Raw genomic sequence first — 8,786 nt, forward strand, 5'->3', positions numbered from 1 at the left:
CACAAGTTGAAATGCTTTTATAGCAGAGGTCCCCAAACTTTTTGGTGCGAGGGACCAATTTCGTGGAAGACAGTTTTTCCATGGACCAGGATGGGGTTGGGGGCAGGGTGATTTGGGGATGTTTCAAGCACATTAAATTTATCCTGTCCTTTATTTCTATTATTATCACATTGTAATAGATAATGAAATAATAATTATACAACTCACCATCAAGTAGAATCAGTGGGAGCCCTGAGCTTGTTTTTCTGCAACTAAACGTTCCCATCTAGGGGTGATGGGAGACAGGGACAGATCATCAGGCATTAGATTCTCAAAAGAAGCATGCAACCTAGATCCCTCGCATGTGGAGTTTACAGTAGGGTTTGTGCTCCTATGAGAATGTAATGCTGCTGCTGATCTGACAGGAGGCGGAGCTCAGGCAGCAATGCGAGCAATGGGAAGCTGCTGTAAATGCAGATGAAGCATCATTCACTCACCTACCACTAACCTTCTGCTGTGTGACCCATTTCCTTAAAGGCCATGGATTGGTACGGGTCCTTACCCCAGGAGCTGGAAACCCCTGTTTTGTAGAAGAGGTTAGGAGAACGGAGAGGGACTCCTCACACCAGAGCTTTCCTTTCTCATTGACGGGTACAACACAGAAGTTACAATTATTGGATATAGATTGCAACATACAGGCTTAAATGTCTCCATGTAAGACAATCAGTAAAACTCTAAGATTCAGAAATAAGTCAGTGTCCTTTTCAGCGTCACTGGGTTATGCATTAATCACTGTGTCAACAATTTGAGAGACTCATGATAAGATTCAGGGACAAGATTTCACCATGAATCACAAGACCTTCCTAAGGTGGGTTAATTGGAAAGCCTGTTTACTTCTAAACTAAACTGCCAAATGTGACCTGTAGATTATCACATTCCCCTTTTGATTAAAAAAAAAATCTTCCCATGGAAGCATTGCTGATCAATCTGCTAGGTTAGGGGGATAGATGTTCTTCATTCCTTGTCAATGGGAAGGCTTATTCCAGGGAGTCATGTCCCTCAGTGGGGGAACAAAACCTTGTTACTGCAGCCAGGCCAGTTTGCTGACAACATGAGGTAGGTCATAACATAAGGCTACATGCTATTCTCCCGAATGATAAATCATCTCACTGGGAAATCAGTATTTTGGCCTTAGCCATTGATCTAAAGCAAGCAGAAATGCAAATCATGAGTGACTTAATAGCCAAGAAAATAAACTATGTTTATTATTAGGTTGGCACAGAAAAGAAGTTGCAGTTTTTACCACCAGAAGTAATGGTGAAAACCACAATTACTTTCTTGCACCAACCTAATATTATAATCACAACAACTTGAAAACCTCAGTAGAACAAAGAAATTAGTCCTAAGAGTAACCAAATGAACAAGTCATCAACTTATAGTTGCTGTTGCTTGCTGAATCATCTCTAGTCTTCAGAATTTCGTAATTTTACTTTTCTTGGAAGAAGTAAAACAATAAGAGATTCGTAGCATTAATAATTTGAATAGCAGAAATATAATGCACACAAAAATTATAATCAAAAAGAGAATTTGTATACGAGAATGGGGGGAAAAAAACCTATTCCATTAGGGAGCCAACTAAGAAAGAAAATTAAATCCAGGTTCTGCTTTAGAGACTTACTATAACCAGGAAATAATTAAGTCCAAATTGCAAGTAAATAGTAATTTTTGAAACTCAAAAACAATGGTCCAGACTAGAATCTAATAACAACTACGCTATAATTTTCTTCTGAAAGATAATTTTTTCTCTCTTCAATCTCCCTTTTCTGCCAAAGAAAAATCATAGGCCAATTTTATTTGCAATATAAGTTTTAGTCTTGTTCTGTTTGACCTGATTATTTATGTAAAAGGTAACAGGCATAGTGATTGTCCATATAGGCTCCTTTTTTTCATTAGACATTTTAGACTAGACTTTTTTTTTTTGAGATGGAGTCGTGCTCCATCACCCAGGCTGGAGTGCAGTGGCGCAATCTCTGCTCACTGCAAGCTCCACGTCCTGGGTTCAAGCCATTCTCCTGCCTCGGCCTCCCTAGTAGCTGGGACTACAGGCACCTGCCACCACTCCCGGCTAATTTTTTTGGTATTTTTAGTAGAGACGGGGTTTCACCGTGTTAGCCAGTATGGTCTCATTCTCCTGACCTCGTGATCCACCCGCCTCAGCCTCCCAAAGTGCTAGGATTACAGGCGTGAGCCACTGCGCCCAGCCTAGATTAAACTTTTAAAAGCTTCTTCAGGATAGAAAGCCAAGTCAAGGATGTATCATCAGATCGTGCCTGTACTACTTGTAAGAATTGGGTAAATTCCTCCTTTCTTGAAGTCCCCCAAATACCTCAAAGTTTCTGGGCCTGTCAGGAAGGGACATTACTTAACACGAGGTCAAAAAACCTACAAGGGATTGCAGTACATTGAGCTCCGTAGAGAGAGTGCTGGGGCAAGTGAGAGCTGGACAGGCACTGGGCGACTCTGTACCTTGCTGAGGAAAAATAACTAAACATGGGCAAAGGAGATCCTAAGAAGCTGAGCGGCCAAATGTCATCATATGCATTCTTTGTGCAAACTTGCCAGGAGGAGCATGAGAAGAAGAACCCAGATGCTTCAGTCAACTTCTCAGAATTTGTTAAGAAGTGCTCAGAGATGTGGAAGACCATTTTTGCTAAAGAGAGAGGAAAATTTGAAGATATGGCAAAAGCGGACAAGGCCCGTTATGAAAGAGAAATGAAAACCTGTATCCCTCCTAAAGGGGAGAAAAAAAAGTTCAAGGATCCCAATGCACCCAGGCGTCCTCCTTTGGCCTTTTTCGTGTTCTGCTCTAAGAATCGCCCAAAAATCAAAGGAGAACATCCTGGCCTGTCCATTGATGATGTTGTGAAGAAACTGGCAGAGATGTGGAATAACACTGCTGTAGCTGACAAGCAGCTTTATGAAAATATGGCTGCGAAGCTGAAGGAAAAATACAAAAAGGCTATTGCTGCATATCGAGCTAAAGGAAAGCCTAATTCAGCAAAAAAGGGAGTCGTCAAGGCTGAGAAAAGCAAGAAAAAGAAGGAAGAGGAAGAAGATGAAGATGAAGAAGAAGATGATGATGAATAAGTTGGTTCTAGCGCAGTTTTTTTCTTATCTACAAAGCATTTAGGCCACCTGTACACAATTCACTCCCTTTAAAGAAAAAAACTTAACTGTAAGACTGTGTAAGATTTGTTTTTAAACTGTACGCTGTCTTTTTTTGTATAGTTAACCGCTACCGAATGTGTCTTTAGATAGCCCTATCCTGGTGGTATTTTCAATAGCCACTAACCTTGCCTGGTACAGTATGGGGGCTGTAAATCGGCATGGAAATGTAAAGCAGGTTCTTGTTGGTGCACAGCACAAATTACTTTTATATGAGGATGGTAGCTTTTTCATCTTCAGTTGTCTCTGAGGCAGCTTATACAAAATAATTGTTGTTCTGTTAACTGAATACCACTCTGTAATTGCAAAAAAAAAAAGAAAAAACAGTTGCAGCTGTTTTGTTGACATTCTGAATGCTTCTAAGTAAATAAAATTTTTTTTAAAAACTCTGTGAGGGAACTGTGTAGACAAGGTACCAGGTCGGTCTTCTTCCATGTCTATTGGCTCTACAAAGCCAATCTCAATCCCTCAAAACAGTGTTGTCATACTTGAAAATACAACACTCTAGTCAAAGCCTTGGTAAAATAATCAGTGTTTCCAATCTGTCCTGTTACAAAAGAAACAGATTATTATTGAACTTATGCAAATAACCATTGCCATAAGAATGTTTTCTTGAGTAATCAAAAACGTAGTAAAGACAATACACGAATTATCTTAATAAAAATAAGTTTTGGGTCAGGCGCGGTGGCTAACACCTGTAATCCCAGCACTGTGGGAGGCCAAGGCAGGTGGATCACCTGAAGTCAGAAATTTGAGACTAGTCTGGTCAACATGGTGAAACTCTGTCTCTACTAAAAATACACAAAAAATTAACCAGGCATGGTGGTATGTGCCTGTAGTCTCAGATACTCGGGAGGCTGAGGCAGGAGAATCACTTGAGCCCAGAAGGCAGAGGTTACAGTGAGCCAAGATTGCACCACTGTACTCTAGCCTGGGCAACAAAGTGAGACTCCATCTCAAAAAAAAAAAAAGGTTTTAAAACGAAAGAGATTTTAGAATTAAAAATCAGTATCTCTTTTAATTTTAGTAAAATATTTTAAACAAATCTTGTTCTAACATAGGGGACCAAATTTTTTGTTTCTTATCAGTATAGTTTTAATATCAAATCTCAATCTTTAGAAAGACTTATAATTTCCTTTTCATTGTAGCTAACTTGATCATACACAAAATTTATTTCATTCACAAACCTTATTATGACTTAGACTGTTTATGAAATGCTTGGACTTTTTGCTTTTGTACTTTCTTAAATAACTAGACATTTTACTTTAGAACAAAAAATTTACCATACAAGACTTTTTTCTCATGTAAAATTATTCTCTTTTAACCTATCTTACCAAAAATATTCATAACTTTTTTCACTTTTCTCTCTCCTTCTTACTGGTTCCTTTCTATATTGCTCCTTATTTTAAAACAACCTTAAATAACCCCTGAATTAAACACAATTACTTTTTCTCAGTAAAGAACATATTTTTATGCCTTCTTATAATTTTCTGTCATTAAAAACACATCTTACTTTTTTGACACATTTTAAATGTAGAATTATATATATTAATTAGAATGTTTAAACTTTCAGTAACTTTAAATTTTATTAAAAACCTAGGAAACAAGAAATCTTGAATTGTCTGTCACATGACAGTATCTTACAAATGAGAACTCTTTTATAATTTTTAAAAACATTTTCCCATAACAAAAACATTTTTTATCTTAATTGGAATTGACCTAGATGTTTAATGAGCATCTATTTTTGAGTTTAATTTAGCAAAACTTTAAGATCATAAATTACATTAAAAGTTTATATATGTTTATCCTATTTACATTTACTTTATTTATTTTTAACAGTTTACCTAGATTACTTATGAAAACTGATATATTAGACAAAGCTAGTCATCATTTCAAGTTATTTTCCTGTCAACCAATTTTATAGCCTGTGAATATCAGATGTTCACTTAAGAAAGAACCTTAAAGTTAAATATGTGAGTATTTTGCTGATAACTCAGAAGATAGTTGTTTTTATTAAAGCAAAAATATTTAATCAGTCATACTTATCAAAAGATTTATTCAAGTCATGTGAACTTAGATATTTGGGACTACTAATTCCTGAGCATTAATGTATTTATAAGTCAATCTGGTACTACATAGAGATTGTATAGCTCTGCTTTTAAAATTCTGGTCATGAATCAGGTAAATTTCACCAGTTTAAAAGGAGAGTTGAATTAAATTGTGCCTTTCAAAATGGTACAAGTTAAAGTTATCTGTCCTGCATGACCGAAGCCCTTACTGAGTGTAGCAAATTTATATCTCAAAGCACAGAGAAAGAATTTAATCCTTCCGTAAGGCTAATGAAGTTTTACATCTCCAAGGGACTGTGAAGTCCAGTAGGGCATTTAAAGGGTATTATCTGATATCGGATAAAGGGTTTAATTGGGTTTACTTCTACTTTAATGGGGGTGGTTGAATACGTTTTACCAATGTCAGCAGGAGATTGGGAGCATAAATGATCCAGCAAAACTTGCAATAACTCATCAGTGTCATTCGTCAGTCTTGGGTCAGAAAAAAATGTTGGTGATAATTGTGATCATTTTAATTGTTTCATTTTCATTCTTTAGTTGTTCTGTTTGCTCCTTCTGTTCCAAATGTAAATACGTTTTCCCCCTTTTGAGAGAAGGAAGTGTGTGTATTGTGACATTGCAAAATCTCTACCTAAGAGACAGATGGGAGCCAAGAGGACAAGTAGAAAGTAATAAATTCATTTAAGGAAGAATATGAAGGCACAGGGGTAGAAGGAGGAGAAGCAATTGGAATGAAAGGGAGAAAGTTTTTGAAGTCTTTTTCAAATCAGAAATAGTGTGAGATAGCCTTTTGCTTATCTCTTCAATGAAGGCCATTTTTTTCCCCCAGGATTTCTTTTAGGAGCATCTCACTGCTATTGGAAGTAAGTCAATTTGTCTGGTTCTAAAACCAGCTTTTTCCAATTGTGCATGGCAATACATCAGCTTAGGCATTTTCAAAAGATCCCCATTTTGGCCAGTGCTGCTTATGACCATCCTGGGTTACATGGGTCCACTTATCTAAGTACTTGCAAGAAGAAGGACCCTAAGTGTTACATATCAAACCAGCTGGTGCTGTTTCCCATCTTGGTTGTTTTGAATGAGACAAGTAATGGAGTGGATCAAGTGTGGTGGTTTTGAATTTTTGTTCCCCAAAATTTCACTCAATAGGCTGAAAAGATTCTCTTACATGTCTCTGATTCCAGTGTCACCTCCAAAGAAGTTTCAGGGTATTCATGGGCAAGAGATAATCAGTTTTTATGAAGCCTGCCAGCTGAGCAAAAAGTTAACAGTGTGGGGATTTTCCTATGAGACTACTCCATGTTGTGGGGGGTATGCCCTGACACCTCTGCTTTTTTGGGTTTCCTAAAAACCACTTGGTTGTAGACAGAGAAGGTTTCTTAACTTCAGAGCAAGAGTGCCCTCTCTCATGCACCCAAAAAGGAGAAAGCTAAGGAAAGGTTGTCCCATTCAAAACCTTGAGAGAAACAATTCACAGAACTCCTATTTTATGCTACCCTAGGATTCAACAAAAACTCCTGTCTAGTCAAGGAGAAAACCAGCTTCAAAAAACCAGAACTTCCACCATGATGAGAAGTTCATTTATTTTGGGAGGAACTCGTCTGCAACACCCAGCCAGGGCATCCAAGTTCAGGAACACAATGTGTTATGTGTTCATTACCAGTACCTGCGCAAAGGTCGGAAGCCACTCTACGTGGTCCAGGGAGGTCACTCCAAAATTCTGCCAACTACACCAGAATGCTGACCAAAATTAAGCCTATTGAGAAAGAAATAATTTGAAAATGGTTTATTGAAAGCCAAATGTGAGGATCAATCCAAGAAAACACAGCAACAAAGTTGAGAGTGTTCCAGAGTCTGTTACAAGTTGGAATGATTTTATAGGTAGAGTCAGGAGAAGGAAGAGGGACTCCTCACACCAGAATTGTCCTTTCTCATTGAAAGATACAATAGAGAGGTTACAATCATTGGATACAGATTGCAACATACAGGCTCAAATGTCTTCATGCAAGACAATCAGTAAAATTTTATGATTCAGAAATAAGTCAGCACCCTTTTCAGGGTCAGTGGGGTATGCATTAATCAGTGTGTCAACAACTTGAGGATCTCATCATGAGATTCAGGAACAGGATTTCACCATGAATCACAAGACCTTCCCAAGGTAGGTTCATTTGGAAGCCTGTTTACTTTTAAATTAAAATGTCAAAAGCGGTCTGTAGGTTTTCACTATCCTTTCTCGGCTTGCCATGTGGATGCAGAGAAAAGGGGGTCAGCCATACTTGAAACTTACCCAATTGTCCCATAGAACTGATGTTTATAGTTTCTTTTGAATAAACGTGAAACTTGATCACCCCCATTTTGAAACCTCAGAAAGTTCCATTTGTCTTATCTGAGGCCCTTTCTCAGGAAACCAACCATCAGGCCTCTCAGACTGTATCAAGGAGCTGAAATACACCAGGTCACCACATCTGGACAATGCAACCCAGATAACTCACCCCCAATGGCTGCCTAACTGACTACCTGCTTCTTGTTGATGTATTCCTCTTCTTTACCCCTAATTCCTACTTTGCTGCATGTAGTTATATTTCTTCCCTATAAACCCCTAATTTTAGTCAGTTACAGAGATGGATATGAGACTGATCTCCCATCTCCTCAGCTGCAGCACCTGATTAAAGCCTTCTTCCTTGGCAATACTTGCTGTCTCAGTGATTGGCTTTCTGTGCAGTGAGCAGCTGGACCTGGATCAGGGTGTTTCAACAACAGATTTTGGTTTTCTGACAGTAAACATGTTGTTTGTGGCTTGGCTGCCATGGGCCACGAGTCTCAGAGGCCCTCCTAAACAGCTGCCCACCCAGTTTTGACTGGAGGTGAGTTTTGGATTCTCTCTGGCCCTGCTGCTATGTGCCCAAACCACATTCCTGATTGCCTAGGAAGAATAGCCTTTGAAATTCTACATCTGCATCTGGATAGATGAGTGTCCTTTGTGGGCCCAGATGGCAATATCTGCTCTTCTCTACTGGGGAACATTTTAAAGGAATTTCCATTTGCAGGTTGAAATATCCCAAATGACTGAGAAAGGGAAGCATCCTGACTGTTTTGATATGGACTTTCTTGATGGCTTGTTTGTAATTGTGTGTGTGTTCCAGCAACTGAGTGTTCATTGCAGGTACCAGAGAGTGGGATTGGCTCCTCTTGATTTGGGAAATTCCAAAGGAATTTCTGCTTGCAGGTTGAAAAAGCCCAACCGATGCAGAGAGGAAAACACCCTGACTACTTTAGTTGGGACAGTCTTGCGGCTTGTTTGTTGTGGCAGCAGATGGATCATTGTGTTTTGGTGATTGTGTGTGTGTCAATATAGTCATGGTAAATTAGATTTTGATAAACTGATATTCTTTCATAATACTGTTTTCCCCAATATTCTTTGGAATCTGGAGTTTATTCTTAAATGAGAAAGTGGGATGGAGTTCCATGTAACCAGGCTTTTAAGCTGCTATTCTAAGCAGAGTTGGTTCTGCT

At 38.5% G+C, this 8,786-nt stretch overlaps 1 protein-coding gene and 1 pseudogene across 1 annotated transcript in view; both read left to right on the forward strand.

Annotated features, from left to right (window-relative positions):
- Positions 1–8,786, forward strand: part of SP100 (SP100 nuclear antigen) — a 133,333-nt gene that overhangs the window by 92,214 nt on the left and 32,333 nt on the right. The window lies entirely within an intron of this gene.
- Positions 2,481–3,126, forward strand: LOC105518822 (annotated as a pseudogene).

The sequence above is a fragment of the Colobus angolensis genome, unplaced genomic scaffold, assembly GCF_000951035.1.
Source record: "Colobus angolensis palliatus isolate OR3802 unplaced genomic scaffold, Cang.pa_1.0 Scaffold33, whole genome shotgun sequence".
Taxonomy (NCBI): Eukaryota; Metazoa; Chordata; class Mammalia; order Primates; family Cercopithecidae; genus Colobus; species Colobus angolensis.